Raw genomic sequence first — 18,397 nt, 5'->3', positions numbered from 1 at the left:
TTACGATAGGACACAATGTGGATACAAAATAGAAAGCTGTTTTATTCTATTCTTTATAAGGTAACAAGAAGGATCTCTACATGAATAGGAAAGACTAATTTTTTTTCAAATATCTTCTGTTGACATTTCGTTGAGTCTCTGGATGTGGGATCTGTGGATAGAGAAGGCTGCTTTGTAATGATTAATGTATGTTTATCTATAAAACATAGACTCGGACTCATACTGAATGAAAATACATCTTATAAACTTTTAGACTTACACAGCAAAATATTGTTTATATATACATGACCTACCTCATGAACTTAGAGAAATTAAAGTATGTTGCTAATGAGAGATGGGCTAATCTCCCACCCCCTCACTGCCTGTCCTTTGCAGTTAACTTTAGAGCTTCTTCTAGGAAAGAGAGACTTTCTTTTCTTAGCCTTTGTCATTTTCTTGGGTTCAAAGAATTCAGTGGAATGGGAAGCGTGTCAGTTCCTATCCCGGACTTCAAGAATCCTTGAATAACATATCTTCTCAGAACCTTTTTTCTGCCATAAGAAGGATATACTCAGCATAGCCTACTGGAGGAGGTAATTCAATGGAGAACAGACACAGTGATCTTTTCTTTTGCTATACACACTGAATATAGTTCATTTGGATATAATTTATGAAACAATAAGGAAAGACTTGTTACATAAGTAGATAAAATTCTCCTGTGAGAACTACTCTAACAATGCTGAAGGTCCGGAGTCAGTGATTTCTGTTTGTCAGTTCCAGTCGATGGCTTTTGTCTCTTTGAGAACACAATTCCATCTTTCTTAGTTCTCCCATACCTCCTCTCTCTGCCTGTCTTTATACCTGTTGAAGGCTCCCAATGGTTGCAACCCTAAAACTCCACCTCTTCTCTGCTAATGAGTGCATTTTTCTTCTTTCATCAGATGTATACCTTCATCAATTTGGAATTTGTTATAAGTATACAGAAGAAGGAGGCAGCCATAAGCCTAGTGTGGTGGGAGGTATATATGTACCACACTTATGTATTGAAGTCAACCTTGAGTGTCTGTCCTTGTCATCTACGTTGGTCCTGGGAGTCTCTTCTTATTAACTGTTTTATATACTAAGAGAGCTGATTTACAGCTTCTAGGGATTCTACTATCTCTCCCTCTCAGTTTTCTTTAAGAGTTATAGGATGAAGGGCATGCATTTACCATGTCTAGCTTTTATATAGAATCTGGATATGAAAACCCAGGTCCTCATGATTATACAGAAAGCACATTAAGCTATCTACTTAGCTCTCCTTATAATTCTGATCTGATAAAAATAAAGGTGAAATTATCCCAAACATTCAATATTAGAGAAATTATTTTATTCTATATTATATTATATAGATATGAAGTATGTGGACAAATTACTATGTGCTATGTTCAAAAGAAAACTATTCTGATTATCACAGCCTAAATATCCATAAATTGTAAATAAATGAAGTTATCTAGCTGATGAAGGAGGAAAAATGCACTCTTGACCAGAGACAAGGCAGGCCTTTAGAGCTATAGCTCCTGGCAGTCTCCAACAGGTATAAAGATCTGATGACATGGGCTGATTCCTTGTGTCAGCCAAAGTCACTCTGACAAGATTAAAAACCACAGAAGACAGAGAGCAGTCAGTTCACAAGACAAAGAAACATAAAAAGGAGGCCAAGTCCAAATCCAAACTGTATTCATGTGTTTAATGAAGTAAAGCCAGATGGGCTGAAATATGTGGTGAAAGTTGAGACTCCTTCTAGAGGCACATGCTATTCACACATAGAGACATGATGTCAGACATAGAGGGTCCCAGGCCAGTGATCACTTCTTGCTTGCAGTAAATGATACCTGCTTAAGATTCAATCAGCAGCAAGAACAAAGATGAGAAAAAAACATTGGCTCAGAAGCTTACAGCACATTAAATATTAATTCTATATTTTCATAGCTAAGAAGGCATACCAGAATCTGCATGCCCTAAGCTAGAAGTTTAACTCTAAAGAGTCCTAAACTAGACGCCTTCATCTGTAGAACATAACTATCATGCAACACACAGGACCAATGTGTAGACTGGCTCAGCATTCAATAGCTACTGCCCTTCTAGAGGACCTGGAATCTGATCCAACCATCCACATGGCAGCTTACAATAATTTCAGTTCCAGGAGAATCAGTCTCCTCTTCTAGCTTTTGTAGGTATTACATATATTCAGTGTACATACATACAAGTAAACATTTAAACACATGTAAAATAAACTGAATGTTGGTTTTTTGGGGTTTTTTGTTTGTTTGTTTGTTTGTTTGTTTGTTTTGGTTTTTTTTTTTGTTTGTTTTTTTTTTTTTTTTTTTTTTTTTTGCTTTTATGGGGAGGGAAAGGATTTGTTTTGCTTTGTTTTGTTTTTCTTTTTTTCAACAAAGGGTTTTTCTATGTAGCCCTTACTGTCCTAGAATTCACTCTGTAGACCAGGTTGGCCTTGAATGAAGGCTACATCTGTCTCCTGAGTGTGAAGATTAAATGCCATGTCCCAGCACTGCACAGTAGTGTTCTTTATTTCATTAAGAAATAAGTCTTTATGAGAGCATAGTGCATGACTTACCTTATGGTGGGATTCAGTAAACTTGGCCATTGGCACAGGACCACAGCACTCCCTACTTTCTCTCTTCTTTCACTTCCAGTTCTCAAGTATTACACCTTGTTCTTCACTGATGAGAAAACAGACAAACCAGGATTTTTGAAGGGATAAACAGGTTTGGTTCTCCAGGTACACACACTGAGGAAAGGAGTGTAGGAAATAACAAATTTGAAACTGCAAAGAATGCCTCAGAGAAGCAGTAAGTGGGGTGGGGAGAGGTGGTCAGGGAAGACAGACTGAAAGTCCACAGAAATTACAGAGTGCAAAGAGAAACAACGTCTTAACCAGGAGATGGAACTGTCCACACAGCTGCCAGACAAGGTGGCTCTCATATTAGATTGCTTAGTCTCATAACATGTTGTAAGTGTGAGTAAGGACATGGAGAGGTAAGGCACAATATTACCTCTCATTTTTATTCTTAGACTTACTCAGCTCTACCTTTAAGAATCTGCCTTCCCCAAAGGACACTGTCAATAAGACAAAACGGCAACCAACAGATTGGGAAAAGATCATTACCAATCCTACATCTGATAGAGAGCTAATATCAAATATATACAAAGAACTCAAGAAATTAGATGCCAAACAACAAAATAACCCCATTAAAAATGGGGTAGAGAGCTAAACAAAGAATTCTCAAGTGAGGAAACATGAATGGCCGAGAAGCACCTTAAGAAATGCTCAACATCCTTAGTCATCAGGGAAATGCAAATCAAAATAATACTGAGATACCACCTGACACCAGTCAGAATGGCTAAGATCAAAAATTCAGGTGATAGTAGATGCTGGAGAGGATGTGGAGAAAGAGGAACACTCCTTCATTGTTGGTGGGGTTGCAAGCTGGTACAACCACTCTGGAAGTCAGTCTGGCGGTTCCTCAGAAAATTGGACATAGCACTACCTGAGGACCCAGTTATACCACTCCTGAGCATATACCCAGAAAATGTCCCAACATATAACAAAAGACATATGCTCCACTATGTTCATAGCAGCCTTATTTATAATAGCCAGAAGCTGGAAAGAACCCAGATGCCCTTCAACAGAGAAATGGATACAAAAAATGTGGTACATTTACACAATGGAATATTACTCAGCTATTAAAAATAATGAATTCGAGAAATCCTTAGATAAATGGATGGAACTAGAAAATATCATCCTGAGTGAGGTAACCCAATCACAAAAGAACACACATGGTATTTACTCACTGATAAGCGGAGATTAGCCAAAAGTTTGAAACAACAAAGATTCAACTAACAGACCACATGAAGCCCATGAAGAAGGAAGAACAAGTGTGGATTCCTAGATCTTTCTTAGAAGGAGTAACTAAACACCCAAGGGAGCAAATATGGAGACAAAGTGTGGGACAGAATCTGAAGGAGAGGATGTATGGAGACCATTCCACCTGGGTATTCATTCCATGTGCAGTCACCAAAAATAGACACTGATATGGATGACAGGAAGGGAGGGCGACAGCAGCCTGATAAGGCTGTCTCCTTAGAGGCCTCCCAGAGTCTGACATACCCAGAGGCAGATACTCACAGCTAACCATTAATCTGATCAAAGGTTCCCATTGGAGAAGTTAGAGAGTAGACTGAAGTAGCCAAAAGGGTTGGTGGCCCCATGAGGAGAGCAACAATACCAACCAGTCAGAGCTCCCCAGGGTCTAAACCACCAGCCTAGGAGCACATATGGAGGGACACATGACTCCAGCTGTATATGTAGGGGAGGATGGCCTTGTTGGGCATAGGTGGAATAGGAGATCTTTGGTGCCATGAAGGCTGAATATTGAGTGTGTGTGGGGGGGGGGATTTGAGGGTGGGGAGAGGGGAGTGGGTGTAGGTGGGTTCACACCCTTATAGAAGCAGGAGGAGGGGGTATGGGATAAGGGGTTCCTGGGTGGTGGGGGTATTGGGGTAAGGGGATAAAATTTGAAATGTAAATATTATATTCAATAAAACAGGGGGAAAAAGAAAAGCTGTTAGAACCAACATTTTTAATAAAATGTCAGCCCTCTTAAAAAATTATCTTGATACTAAAATTTGTTTTGAGAATGGTATATTGCAGAATATACAGCCTTGGTGTATCTACTCATCAAGAAAGCTGAGCAGACCTGCTCAAACCTCTGAGGTCCTGGAATTCCATCTGGATGCAGTGAAGACACAACATTAGAGGCTTATCAATTTGCTCTCCCCCCACTCCTCTTCTAATATCTCAACGCCCATAATCAGCTTGAAGAAGCTAATGATGAGTCAGCGCCCCTATTCCCTGGGCTTGGGGACTAAGGTGGTAAATGTTGGGCTGTATTTCTAGGGAAAAGTAGTGGTTTTGTGGGAATAGAGAGGATTAGCTAGGATTTATTGCATAGCCATAACCTATTGGAAGAAATCTGTACAATTATTATCAAGATGAAGATATAATTTCTTAAATGGCACCAATTTACTTTGATTACAAATTTTAAGGTTTTTCATTGGTACAAGCTTCTTATTGATATAAAAGTGAGATGAATATTGTTACTCTCATAGGCATTGTACCACTATAACACATTTAGGAATACAAGGCTTAGACCCAGTCCTTCTTTAACTTTTTTTTTTAACAGATTTGAGATGGTTAGCCTGTGAGTTAAGGGACTATAGCAAATTCATGGCTTGGAGTTTATTGTTAGGATGTTTTTTATGTTTTATTTAGAAATAGCTGAGTGGAGTTAACAGACAACAGTCCAGATTACTTTACATGGATAGTTGGTTTTCAAAACGTCAGAAGTCCACAGAATTGACGTTACAAACATTTCTGTATCAATGTTCATTTTGATTAGAGACCTGTCTGCTCCTGACAGCTTCCTGTATTGAATTCTAAGAAGAAATTGAGCAGCTTTGGAGTCACTCCAGTTGTGGTGAGACAGCCACTAGACAAGAATTGCCTCTTTCCATCTACAGACAAATTACTGTCCAGAAAAGGACACACTTGCAGAATAGTCGACTGATTATATCTGCCTAGACAGAGTAATCAGCCCTTAATAATTCTGCAGCACTAAGGTCTGTCAGATGATTCTGGGACAGAAGGCTAAAGATTTGATGCTCCAACATTCTGTAGAATAAGGACTGTCCAGGTGTTCAGCGGTCTCTATAAATTGGCTAAGTTTTAGAAGCTATGCTTAGTGCTTCCCATAATTTCAGTTAACTCAGTCATTCTGGATTTCTGATGGGGTTGAAAACCTATAGTCTCATAGTCAAGCCTGGCTATTTACCTTGAGAGAAAAGATCTGAGTGGATGGTTTTCAGCTGACATTCACGCTAAGGCCAAGAAAAAAGCCAGGTTCAAAACTAAGTGTTTTAGTTAGGAGAGATGACAGAGGTTCTGGTTAGTCAACAAAATGATGGACTGGGTATTAGGACTATCTTGTACCTCACTGGTACAAATTGGCATAATTATGTTCTAATTGTATTTTGAGAGAAAAGTTCTATTTTAACGGGAAGGGTGATATGTAGAAGGGGCTAAGGTGGGAGGAGTTCTGAGAGGAAGAGGAGTAAGGAGAGGGAGAGGAGAAGGTAGGTGATGAGTGAGAGAAAGAGAGAGAAAGAGGGGGGAGAGAGGGAGGCAGATGTTCACATGTCTCCACCAGTCAAAGATAGTTGATATATCTAGGTTGGGTAGTGGGTTACACCTCTGATTGAGCATTACCAAACTTATAAAGCCTTTGATTAACGTTTTTTAAAAGTGTATAAATGCAAAAAGAAAAAGGGGGCATGGGATATGGGTTTTCTAAGGGGGGGGAATGGGGAAAGGGGATGGCATCTGAAGTGTAAATAAAATATCCAATAAAAAAAATCAAAAAAAAAAAAAGAATCTGCCTTCCCACTAATAATTATTCAAAACAATGAACACACACACACACACACACACACACACACACACACACACACTAATTTTGTGACTTAGGAATCATAATGTAAATATCTGTATATTCTGATGATCCTGTAAAAGGATCATTCGACCATCAAAGGGGTCACAAACCACAGGTAGCGGACCCCTGATCTAGATCAAGAGAATAGTGCAAAATGTTAGAAAGCTAGAATTTCTGCTCTCTTAAGCCATTGCTTATAAAATGCATGAACATTGGGTTTTTTTTTTTTTTTTGAGTGTGTCCTATACAGCACAGAACAGGGATTTTTATTTCTAGCAGTGAGGATTACCCATAACAAAATATTCAAAGAAATTTATTATCATTTTCTTTGTTATTGTTGAAAATAACCAAGAATAATCACATCCTTCTAAGCAATTATCACACAGTACATATCACTTGGTATTGTTTGAAAAATTCACCATGAATTATAATTTCTAAAAATTTCATAAACTGAATTATACCTCATCATACCTGCCATGGCCATTTAAATAATTGGATTTTACTGGGGGCAATTATTATGAATCTTCCTGGGAGGTAGAATAAAATAAATTGTACAAGTGGACCTAGGGAATTTGGGATTGAGGGGCACGTGAGGGATGATAATGGAAACCTAGCACTGTGGGAACTTCTTAAAATACATGAATACTAAGGAGGTCTTTTAATATTGGAGGAGACAAAGGCCCAACTATCATCTCTTGTCTCCAAACAACGCTTCAAAGTCAAGGACTTTGTTAGATTCAGTTTAGTTGTAGGACAAGAGCATCTCATGCTCATGGGAATTCCCAAACAACCCAGAGGGATTGATGGGTTGCTCTCCACAAACTGACAGTAAGGTCCAACACTACTAGTGACTATATATATGTGTGTGTGTGTGTGTGTGTGTGTATCAGTAAAAGGTCTTCTAATGATATACTTCTATACTCAGAGATCAATGTCTTACTCAGTCGTTACCAAAGAAGCTTCCTCCTGCAGCAAATGGGAACAAATACAGAGACTATAACCAGACATTACACACACACACACACACACACACACGAGAGAGAGAGAGAGAGAGAGAGAGAGAGAGAGAGAGAGAGAGAGAGAGAGAGGAAAGACCTTAGATTATATAGCTCTAAAAAGGGTGTCTTCATCAAGTCCCTCTAGTTAGAGTTTAGGGAACCCCATAACATAGAAGAGGAAGTAGAAAGAGGGTACAAGCCGGGGGTGTAGAGGAAATTAGGAGAACACAAAATTGTGAATCAACTGAGCAAGGCTGATTTTCACTCATAGATACTCAAGCAGCAAACACAGAATGGACTGTGTTTATTTAATGGATTTTTGGCATACATATTGTAGCTTTCGTCTTAGTGTTTTTATGGAACTCCTGTGTGCGTGAAATATTGGGTCTCTGATTCTCATCCCTGCTCCTGGAGATCTTTTCCTGCTGTTGTGTTGTCTCGTTCATCTTGATGTGATGTTTCTTGTTCTATTTAATTATATTTTGTCATATTTGGTTATTATTACTTAGAAGCCTGTTCTTTTCAAATGAGAGGCAAAAAGGGAGTAGATTAGGACAGGAAGGGAGATGTGAAGGAACTGGGAAGAGCAGAGTGAGGAAAAACTAATTAGGACATATTATGTGAGAAGAAAATCTATTTGTTTTTAATTTTCATCTATTCTTCTCTTATACAGTACATTCCTACCAGAGGTTCCACTCCCTCTACACCTACCTCCTCTCCCCTGACTCTGTTCTTCCCTAGACCCACTTCCCTACTTTCTCCTCCCACAAGAGTGCAGGACTTCCAGGAACATCATCATAACAGCACAACAAGATGCAATAAGACCAGGCATTAACATTCACATCAAGACTGGGAAAAAAAAAAAAAAAGTAGGAGAAAAAAATATCCCAAGGATAACTAAAAGCGTTAGGGTCATCCCTACTTCCACAGTCTAAAGTTCCCCCCAAAACACCAAACCAACAGTGTAATGTATATCCAGAGGTCCTATCACAGACACATGTAGGCTCCATTATTACCACTTTGGAACCTGCAATAAGCCCTGCTTAGTTAACTCCATGGACCTTGTTCTCACAGTGTTCTAAACTCCTTTGGCTCTCACAATTCCCACTCCCCCTCTCCAGAAGCATTTTTCAACTCTAAGGTAAGGGACCCCATGGAGAGTTCTAAATTAGGCTCTCTGTTTGGCTGTAAGTCTCTACATCTGGACAGGCACCAGATGGACTAGGAACCTATCTTTGAGTATAATAGCATATCTTTAGGAATTTGTTGATTTTTTTAAAGTAGTAGTATGTAGTTCTATCCTAGATTTCTGGACTATTCAACCTCTGGTTCCTTGTCATACAGGGAGTATCAGACATGGAATCCCTCTCACGGCATGGACCTCAAATTCAACCAGTCATTTAGTGGCCACTTATAATTTCTCTTGCCACTTTTAACTTCTCTGTTGATTCTATCTAACCATAATCATGGAAGATCTTTCTATCTTCTGATATCTTTTTCAATTTCTTCTCTCAAATCCTTGATGATTTTATTGTACATGTCTTTCATTTGCTTGGTTAGAGTTATCCCAGGATATTTTATATTATTTGTGGTGGGTGGTTTTTCCCTGATTTTTTTCAGCCCATTTTACATTTGTATACAGGAGAGCTACTGAATTTTGTTGTTGTTGCTGCTGTTTTTGTTGTTATTAAGTTAATTTTGTATCCAAGCACTTCACTGACAGTGTTTATCATCTGTAGGAGTTTCTTGGTAGAATTTTTGGTGTAACTTATGTATACTATCATATCATCTGCAAATAACAATACTTTGACTTTCTCCTTACCAATTTTTATTGCCTTCATATTCTTTAATTGTCTTATTGCTCTAGCTAGAACTTCAAGTACTATATTGAGTTGATATGGAGAATATGGTCAGACTTGTCTTGTTCCTGTTTTCAATAGAATTGGTTTTAGTTTTTCTCCATTTAATTTGATGTTGGCTATAGGCTTCTTGTAAATTGCCTTTATTGTGCTTATGCATATTCCTTGTATCCCTAATCTCTCCAAGACCATGAAGGAACATTGGATATTATCAAGGCTTTTTCAGCATCTAATGAAAGGATCATGTGGGTGTTTTTCTTCAATATGTTTATATGGTGGATTACATTGATTAATGTTCATATGTTTGTGCCAACCAACTACCCCTGATATAAAGCTTACTTGATTTATATCCAATTTAAATGCTTTTAATTAAAAACTTTAAAGATAAATACATATGTTAAACTTGTAAAATTTAGATATTTCTTCTTCATTGGTCTTTCAAAAATGGAAAGATTCAATATAACAATATTTCATAGTTTGTTTTACATATTATGAAACAAAAATTCATAGGTTTCTGGAAAATTTTTATGAGCTAAAAACTTTTCACAGCAGTGAGTACCATGTGTTGACTGACCTATCCGTTCACCTGGGGCTTATACATCGTTTGTTCTTTACAGCTCATTTGCAGCTTTCTGATGATTAAATCAATGTTAACTTTAAACTTAGCAGTTACTGGTAATGGTACATTATGTTTTCTCTACCCTGTCCTCAAAACATTTGCATTTCTACACACTAGAGAAGACTATGCAAGAGGTTCAGATCACTAGTTTCACAAGCTACGTATTCAATAATTAAAATTGGATTCTAAGTCTTTGTCTCTCCTAACGCTCTACAAACACAACATCCATGTACACTTCTATTTTTCAGAAACAGAAAAGATGTATGCAAAATTCTCTATGAGTTCTAAACATTTCTTCTGAAGATAACGAAGAGAAATGGTTAAATATTTCTCTTTACTATTCTGAAATATATTTAATTCAAGTAATTTTACATCCCTAACTCTCACAGCAAACAAACTACTTTCGGGTCCCAAAAGTAACTTTTATAATCCATTTAAAAAATAACTTTGGCAAATTAAAAATTAACTATCAAGGCAGCAAGTAAAATTGGCCTATGGTTAGAAAGCATGTCACTTGTTATGATTTCTTTAGATTGGATTTTCTATTCATGAACATGATTTCATAGAGTAGACAGACTCTGTAAAAAGAGAAGATGAGATAGAAAAGACAATTTGGGAAATAGAAAAGAGCCAAACACAAGAGGTAACGTGAGTGGAGAAATAAGAGAAGGGATGTTCAACAACTGTCAACAATATGGAAGCACCAAAGAGTGTGTAAAGGGTATAGCCCAGTTGTGACCAATCATCAGCCCCACAATGTAAAAAAACAGAACTCACTCCAGAACATTGTGATTGTGCGTTGACCTCTTTGTGCATGCTTGACCTCTTTGTGCATGCCTGTGTGTGTGTGTGTGTGTGTGTGTGTGTGCGTGTGTGCGTGTTTGAAAGAGAGAGAGAGAGAGAGAGAGAGAGAGAGAGAGAGAGAGAGAGAGAGAGAGAGAAAGAGAGAGAGAAGCAACTTAAGGTAGAAATGATTCATTTTATTTTTCACAGTTCAAGCATAAGGTGCTTGAGGGAGCTGGTAACATTCCATCTACAGTTTAAAAAAGAAGAACAGCTAGCTTTCTGCACTTTACACAATCCAGAATCCCAGTCAGAGAATGCTGTCACTCACAGTGGATGGGTCTCCTACTTTAGTTAACAAAGTCAAGATATTGGTGCATAGGAATGTCCAGAAGCCCATCTTCCAGGTGATTCTAGATGCTGAATTGTGACACTTAATATGAACTATGACAATTAGTACCAAGCATGAAATTATACAGAAGGAATAATCCCTTTGTATCCAGGACTCTATAGATTATGCCTAGCCAGGAAATGAAGAGAAGAGGCACAGATATACACGTGGACCAAAAGAAGCTAGTCTCTCTGATCGAGAATCTGAAATGTGCTGGAAGTTCAACCTGTTTATTATATACAGATGAACAGAGAATTGAAGTACTTGCATACAGCTAAACAAGTAAGCAGGATAGTTATATAGAGTTGAAACAATTAGGCAACTGTTAGTTAATTTTTGTAGAAGTAGATTCTGTAGGGGAACAGTCTTCTGGCTGTAAGTATCTAGAGAAAAAATGTTTTGGCAGATATATTCTGCACATACAATCAGTCTTTGCCATCCCTCTGAAACTCACCCTCATTGGCCATTTCCTTTCCCATGAGTACAAAACTATGGTTCTTGGCATAGCCATATCTGTATCACAATCACTACACACCCAATCCAGTCTTCACACACACAGATCTTCTTCTACACCCTGTTAAACATCTATAGGTCTGAGGCCTGAATGGTTGGAGTAATTTATTGAATTTATTGAATTCTTGTATAATTTATTCAGTGCAAATTATTCCTAGTGACTCTTCTAAGATGCCTGTCTATTAACATTATGAGACAGTCACTTGCAGAGAATAAACTTATTTTTTTAATATGTGGACAGTTGGGTATTTGTTTTCTTCTTTATTTATTATAGAGAGACATGTCTGTACTGACTTTGAAGTTGAAAGAAAGGAATGGTTGGAGAAGTGATAAAGATACAAATGATGGAAAAATTTCAAAAGACATATTAAGTGAGAGATGGAGAATTCAGGAGAAGAGGTGAAGATGTTACCCTCAGATAGACAGAAGTGTCTCCTCCCTTGAGGAACAGAGATAAATTCTAAAAACTGGTTGGAAGAAAAAGGCAGAAGGAATCTGAGCAAACAGTAATCTAACTAAACTGTAGTAGTCCCTAGACAAGACTGTAGTAGACCCTAGGCAAGCCTAGTAATTCCTAGAGAAGCCAGCTTTGCCATTTGGATCTTACTTGACTGAGTATGTCTTTTCTACTCTCTATAGAATTTGAACCTACTCACCAAGTTAAATCCTGAACTATTAATGGATTAATTTCTTAATCCATTCTTAGATGGATTAACATTCTTTTTCAGTCAACTACTTTGAATTTTGGTGCAAGATCTCATAAAAGGAATCAGTCTATTAGTAGAATTGCAGGTAGGCCTTGGCAAGAACATTGTGAAGGATCTTTAAGCCAAGTAACGACCTACTTAATCTTAGGTAAGACAAGCCCTGCTATACAGTCCAGCATGTGTACCTGTATTGTCCACAAATTCGGAGGGCTGCTATGAAATCCCAGAGCAGAAGGTGCAATGGTAACTTGCTTTTTTCTATCTCTGGGTTAAATTTGGCTGCAAGGATTGTTTTACAGGAAAATAATTGTCCTTTGTTTTTAAAAAAGAGGTGGCTTTTATTTTCCCTGCAATAAATGTGGGAGCATTTATTCAGCATTCATTAAGCTAGTGCTAAACTTTTTTGTCCACTTCAATTCAGTCACTAAGTTTGCACATGACTTTGTGACCTTGTGTTAACAATGGCAGGGGCTGATTTGATCAAAGCTGGAACAGACTGTCTCATATCCCGACCTTTAGTAGTCACTTTTCGTCTTTATACATTTTTACCATCACGGCAAACATCTTTTGCATAACTGCAGATTCTCCATGGTGATACTCAAAAGCAAACCATGAGCAATGAGAATCAGCAAGGCTCCCCTGATGACTGCTAAGGAACTGTTACAAAAGTACAAGCAGTGCTGTCACTTACCGTTCAGGCCCTAGAATTAGCTGCAAGGGACTCCACAGCCTCACATTATATAGGACTTAATGCATAGCACTTGCAAGAAGATATTATAAATTAGTATTCATGGCTGGCCTATTTCTAAGGCAAATTCAAGGGCACAATGTACTTCACACAGCCAAAAGCTCAGATATTTAGAGCCTAACCTCTCAACATAATTCTAGGCATTATCCATTACACGTGAAGAAAATAAATACACCAGCGATGTCTCCTTATGTTCTCATTGTAGACTCCATGGAGTAAGTGAGTTTTTAGACATATGTTAAGAAGGCAGAAACAAAGCTGCCAGATGTTAATTATAATGTTAACTTTTTCACATACAAGGCTCACCACTGTATCTTCTGTGCAAAATAAGAAATAACACAATGTGATATGAGAAAAATTTACTGAAAAAAAATATGAATGTTACTAATCACAGGCATGTCGAATCTGCACTTTGGCATGAACTGTGATGAAGAAGGACCACACATGTCGTCTATGTTCCAGGAAATGATGTGCAATAAAGAAACACCCTTCTACCTCTGTCTGACCAGATAGGCCTCTCCTCACAAGTAGACACCTTGTTATTTTTTCTGATGAACTTAGGCAGAGACAAGCCACATTTCGACTATTCATCTTATGAATTTTACAATAAATTGCTTGTCTTTAGTGACCAAACTATGTCTGGACAAAATATTTGAAAACCTGACCTACCAGAAACCATAGACTTCTCTGCATACAAGATTCAAATTTAACTCCCCCACACACATACCCACCACACATCTAAAGCCCACTTTAAAGGAGTTGACTTCTCTCCAGATCCCTGCTGATCATCAGCAGAGGACTACCAGAAAACAAAACCAACCAACCAACCAAACAAACAAACAAACAAAACAAACAAAAACAACAACAACAAAAAAAAACCCAAAAATGTTCTCTGAACAATGGCCAAGCCCTCTTTCCACCCAACATTCTGTTCTTTCTAGCTTTATTTGAGCTACCCTACAAAAGACTTTTTCCACATGATATTTTAGGTGCCTCTTGTAAGCATAAGCATGTTCCTGCATACCACTCCTTTCCCACTTCTGCAGCAACCTCTCTGGCTCACAACAATAACCCTTCATACCAATGCAACTTTAAAAAATGTTTTCTCTGTTCCTATGGCAAGGTTTGATTTTATGTGACAGTTCACATTTTCACTTAAGTTTATGTCTTCTTTCATAGACAGGTAAGCCTACAATTTATCAGCAAAAGCCAAGATCACACAGGCAAACAATCTGATCAAGTATCTCCCAAACTCCAAAAGAAACCCCAGCATTTATGATTGAATTTATGGCTAACTTAGCTCTGAAATGTTAATACAATACAACAAGTAGGTGTTATGAAGCTGTTACCATATAACATAAAGCCAAGGAGGGTACAGATACTGTTGTACACTGTGCTGCCCAGCATGGTAGCCTGGCATAGAGACAGCAGTCACCAGGGAACAAGCATATCGTGTTCCTTTCCTTATCTACTAGATGACCTTTGAATGATGACTTATTCTCTTTGGGCCTCTGTAATTTTATCTGTAAAATGAGGGGATTGAACTTCATGGTCTCTAACCTCCCTTGGAGCTCCAGAAGTCTATGGTTCTAAAACAATTTAAAGTAAATCATAAAGATAGACCTTGAGGCAGTCAGATCCACAAAGGTGACTGTAGGGAGAGCTGCACAGTGCCATGGCCAGGGCCATAATGAGATTTGTAATTAAATATAACAACACAGGTCATAATCAGATCGCTTGCTTCAGAAGACACATTAATCATGATAGGGGTCGAGAAGGGCTCTCTCCAGAACGTGACTGGGACCTGGCAAAAAATAAAAATCAAAAAGGAAAGTCCCTAGCCTGTTCCAGCCTAGACCAGGCTGGAAAATTTAAACTTTAACTTTGCTGGTGTAGTATATTGGCTTTAATCCAGAATGTGAGAAATTTAGACCCATGATTTCGAACTTTTCCTGAGTAACACTGAAATAAAGGGGCTACCAGAATATTCCTCCAGATGTGTTTTCTTAATTTTTAATTAGATATTTATTTCTAATCCTTGTGGTACATGTCTCAACAAATTTAAAGTAACTTATAAAATATTAATAACTCCTAGAGACTGTAGAGCCTGGTTTGTGAGTTTCAGATACTTCAATGAGGCTGGTCATAGAGCTCTGCAAAGAGGTTATGTTGGTGGATCTTAGTGGAGCCTTATAGAAATAATATTCCATAATTCCCATACTTAGATATAGTCTTATTTCTTGTGTAACCTTCTGTCAAATCATAAACTCTCCAGGGAGACAAGAAAAATAGGTGCCGGCTAGTTTGGGAAAGAGAGAGCAGACCTGGAAGTGTGAGCTGAGGATGAAGGACTTTATAATAACAATTTTGATGTGTAGGAGTAAGAAAAGGAGGGAAAACCAGACACAGCAAGGCTTCAGACTCCTTGAGGCTCAGATCAAATATAACAGATCCGCCAAGCCTGAGGCAGCCCTGAGGCTCAGAGGCAATAAGAGGCTTGGCCTAATGAATGCCTTCAACCTTCTCTGCCTGTTTCAGACCAGTTCTTTGCACAGTGCAACAGCATACTTGAAATGATGTGATTTTTGTCACATTTAATTCACATATACTCATATCCATATCATTATCAAGGCCATGCCAATGGCTTGACATAAGCTGAAGCTAAGATGCAGGCTAGTCTTTCATTCATTGGTTTGTCATAACACTGCCCCTTCAAGAAAGCACCCCAGTGTACCCAATGCCATTTCAATCAATCTTCCTCTCTAAAGACTGTAATCCATTTTATTCTTCAGGATTAGAAATATGTTTAGGACTTATTCAATGACCAGGAAGTGAAATAGTAAAAGTCACAGCTAGTGTTCTATGTAAAGTGCAGGACACTCAACTGATGACTACAGTACTGTCCAGTTCTGCAGATTTATGCAGTCCTTTACTCTGCCTCTACCTGGAGCAGAATTAGCAAATGCATCCTTCTGGATGCTGACTTCTTAGAGAATGCTAATTTAGACTCAATGTGAAGTTCCTGAGATCTTCCTGTAGCTTTGTGTATGCATGGTCTACTTCAAGCAGAGAAAAAGTAGGTCTCAGAGATCTATGAGGAACATTGAGATCTACAATCAATTTAATAGCTTTTCATAGGATATTTTAAACAACCTTTCTCCTACTTGAATGTATAGAAACTTGTTCAGAAATTGACCTATTAGAAACAAAAATACACACACAGAAAATTCAGCCTTCCAGAAATTTCAAGAGAAAACGCTTCCCAATCTAGCATAAGTTTTTGATATAAAGATATAGTCATCTGAATTATAGAAAAGATTAAGATAATTCTCTACACTGTGTTTTCCTAGTCCAAATTGGCAGAACGGTGCCTCCTAAAGATGGCCCTATCTTATGCCTTGTGACCTGCGAATATTCTGTTGCTCAGCAAAGAGAAATCAAGATTACAGAAAGAAGTTAGGTTACCGATCAGCTGACTTTAATGTGTATAGATTTTTGTAGATCAACTGGCTTGACAAATGTCATCACAGTATGCAAGCACAGCAGGGAATAGAAGAGCAAAACCAGGAAAGTGGGAGAAAAAAAAAAAGCCAGTAGCCCTAGCTTTGAAGATTTAGAAACTCTAAGGAGTCCAGCCATGTTGACAGCCTGCAGAAGCTGCAATGGAAAACAGATTGTATGCAGGGAAAAACAACTAGAGACACCTAGCTCTTGAGAATCACATCAAATTTCACATCTTTAGATCTGTAAGCTAAAAATTTTGTGTTATTGTTAAGCCATTAAGTGCATGGTGATTTGTTGTAGCTGATAGAGAAAATTGTAACACAGAGAAGGGGAACTAAAGCAGCCAAAGAAGCCAGTAAGGACTCCTGCAGAGAACAGTCATAGGTTCTTGAAGCAGGTCCACAGACAGCTTCAAGGACTATTTAAAGTGAAAGGAGTGTAAAACCACCAAAGAGAAAAAAATATATCACTGTGTGGGGAAGACCACAAACCACAACAGCCCCTGAGGCAGGCAAAGGCAGCCACTAAGCAGCCAACCACACAACCACCAGAGGAGCTGATCCGTGAAAACCAAACTATGCTGCTTTACAACCACACTCCCGAAGGCACAATTTAATTCTGAGTTGTCTATCATGTGCTCATCAAGTCATCAATGACATGATGATAAAAGCCAAGCTTTCTGAGTATTCTTGGAATGGAAAAAACAGACCATTTACTTTCTCTTAATTGCCAGAAGCAGCAGTGTTATAAAGTCTTCTATTTTAGCCCAGTTGTGATTTTTCAACCTTCCTTTTCTTTCCCATAACTTACTTGCACACAAAGAAAATATTCTGAGTGTGAAGATCCACTATTAAAATATCTGAGCATGTGAAGGAATGCATACATATGTGTATATTCCTTCCACAATTCCTCTGTCTCTTTTCTATCCTCTCAGTTCCGTTATCTGCAGATTTCTTTCTTATCAACTTGTCTATTTGCTGTGTGATAACTTCCAAGGTAAAGGCCTTCACTACTTCATACTCACAGCTATCCCCAAGCCTTATCTCTAACACAAATTTACTATTATTTTTTGAGCTACTGATCTGAATTTTGATCATTTGAGTGAAAGTTCAAAAGCATGGGGGAAATGTGCCTAACTATATGTCATCATCTGTATGTTCCTTGAACACAAAATTCTATCTGGTTCTTTTATTTTTTCAACTCACCCAGCAGGGATGCTATTCATTCAGTTACCCAAATGGACAGCGGAACCATGTTCTCTCTTGGATCTCCTATGCCGAGCCTTAGAACTGTACACAGAACAGTCATTTTTAAATATACATTTGCTTTATTGTAGTACTGTCGTTACCACTCTTGAAACAACATTCTAGAACTTAGTGTAAAACAAATGTTAAATTACGTCTCTTTATTTGTCATTTAGGTCAGGTATTGGTGCAGAAGACAGTAAGGATGATTTGTCTTAATTTAATGATGAGTGTGAGCTCAGGCAGATACAAAGGCTGTGGTTGACTGGGTGACCTGGCCTAGACTATTTTCTGGCTTCTTCCTTCATATTAGTACCTACATTTGGGAAGCATAGGCTACAATAAACACAATAATTATGGATTTGTTACTCTGTCCATTTAAAAATTATGACTTCACAGAAATTTATGTTTAACACTTTGACATTATAGCATGTATTAAAGTCACTGGTAGATAAACTTGTCATCTAAAAGCACACATATGCTATTAAATAGTTTGATAAT

The sequence above is a fragment of the Arvicanthis niloticus genome, chromosome 11 (genome assembly GCF_011762505.2).
Source record: "Arvicanthis niloticus isolate mArvNil1 chromosome 11, mArvNil1.pat.X, whole genome shotgun sequence".
Taxonomy (NCBI): Eukaryota; Metazoa; Chordata; class Mammalia; order Rodentia; family Muridae; genus Arvicanthis; species Arvicanthis niloticus.
Note: the sequence above shows the minus strand (reverse complement) of the source record.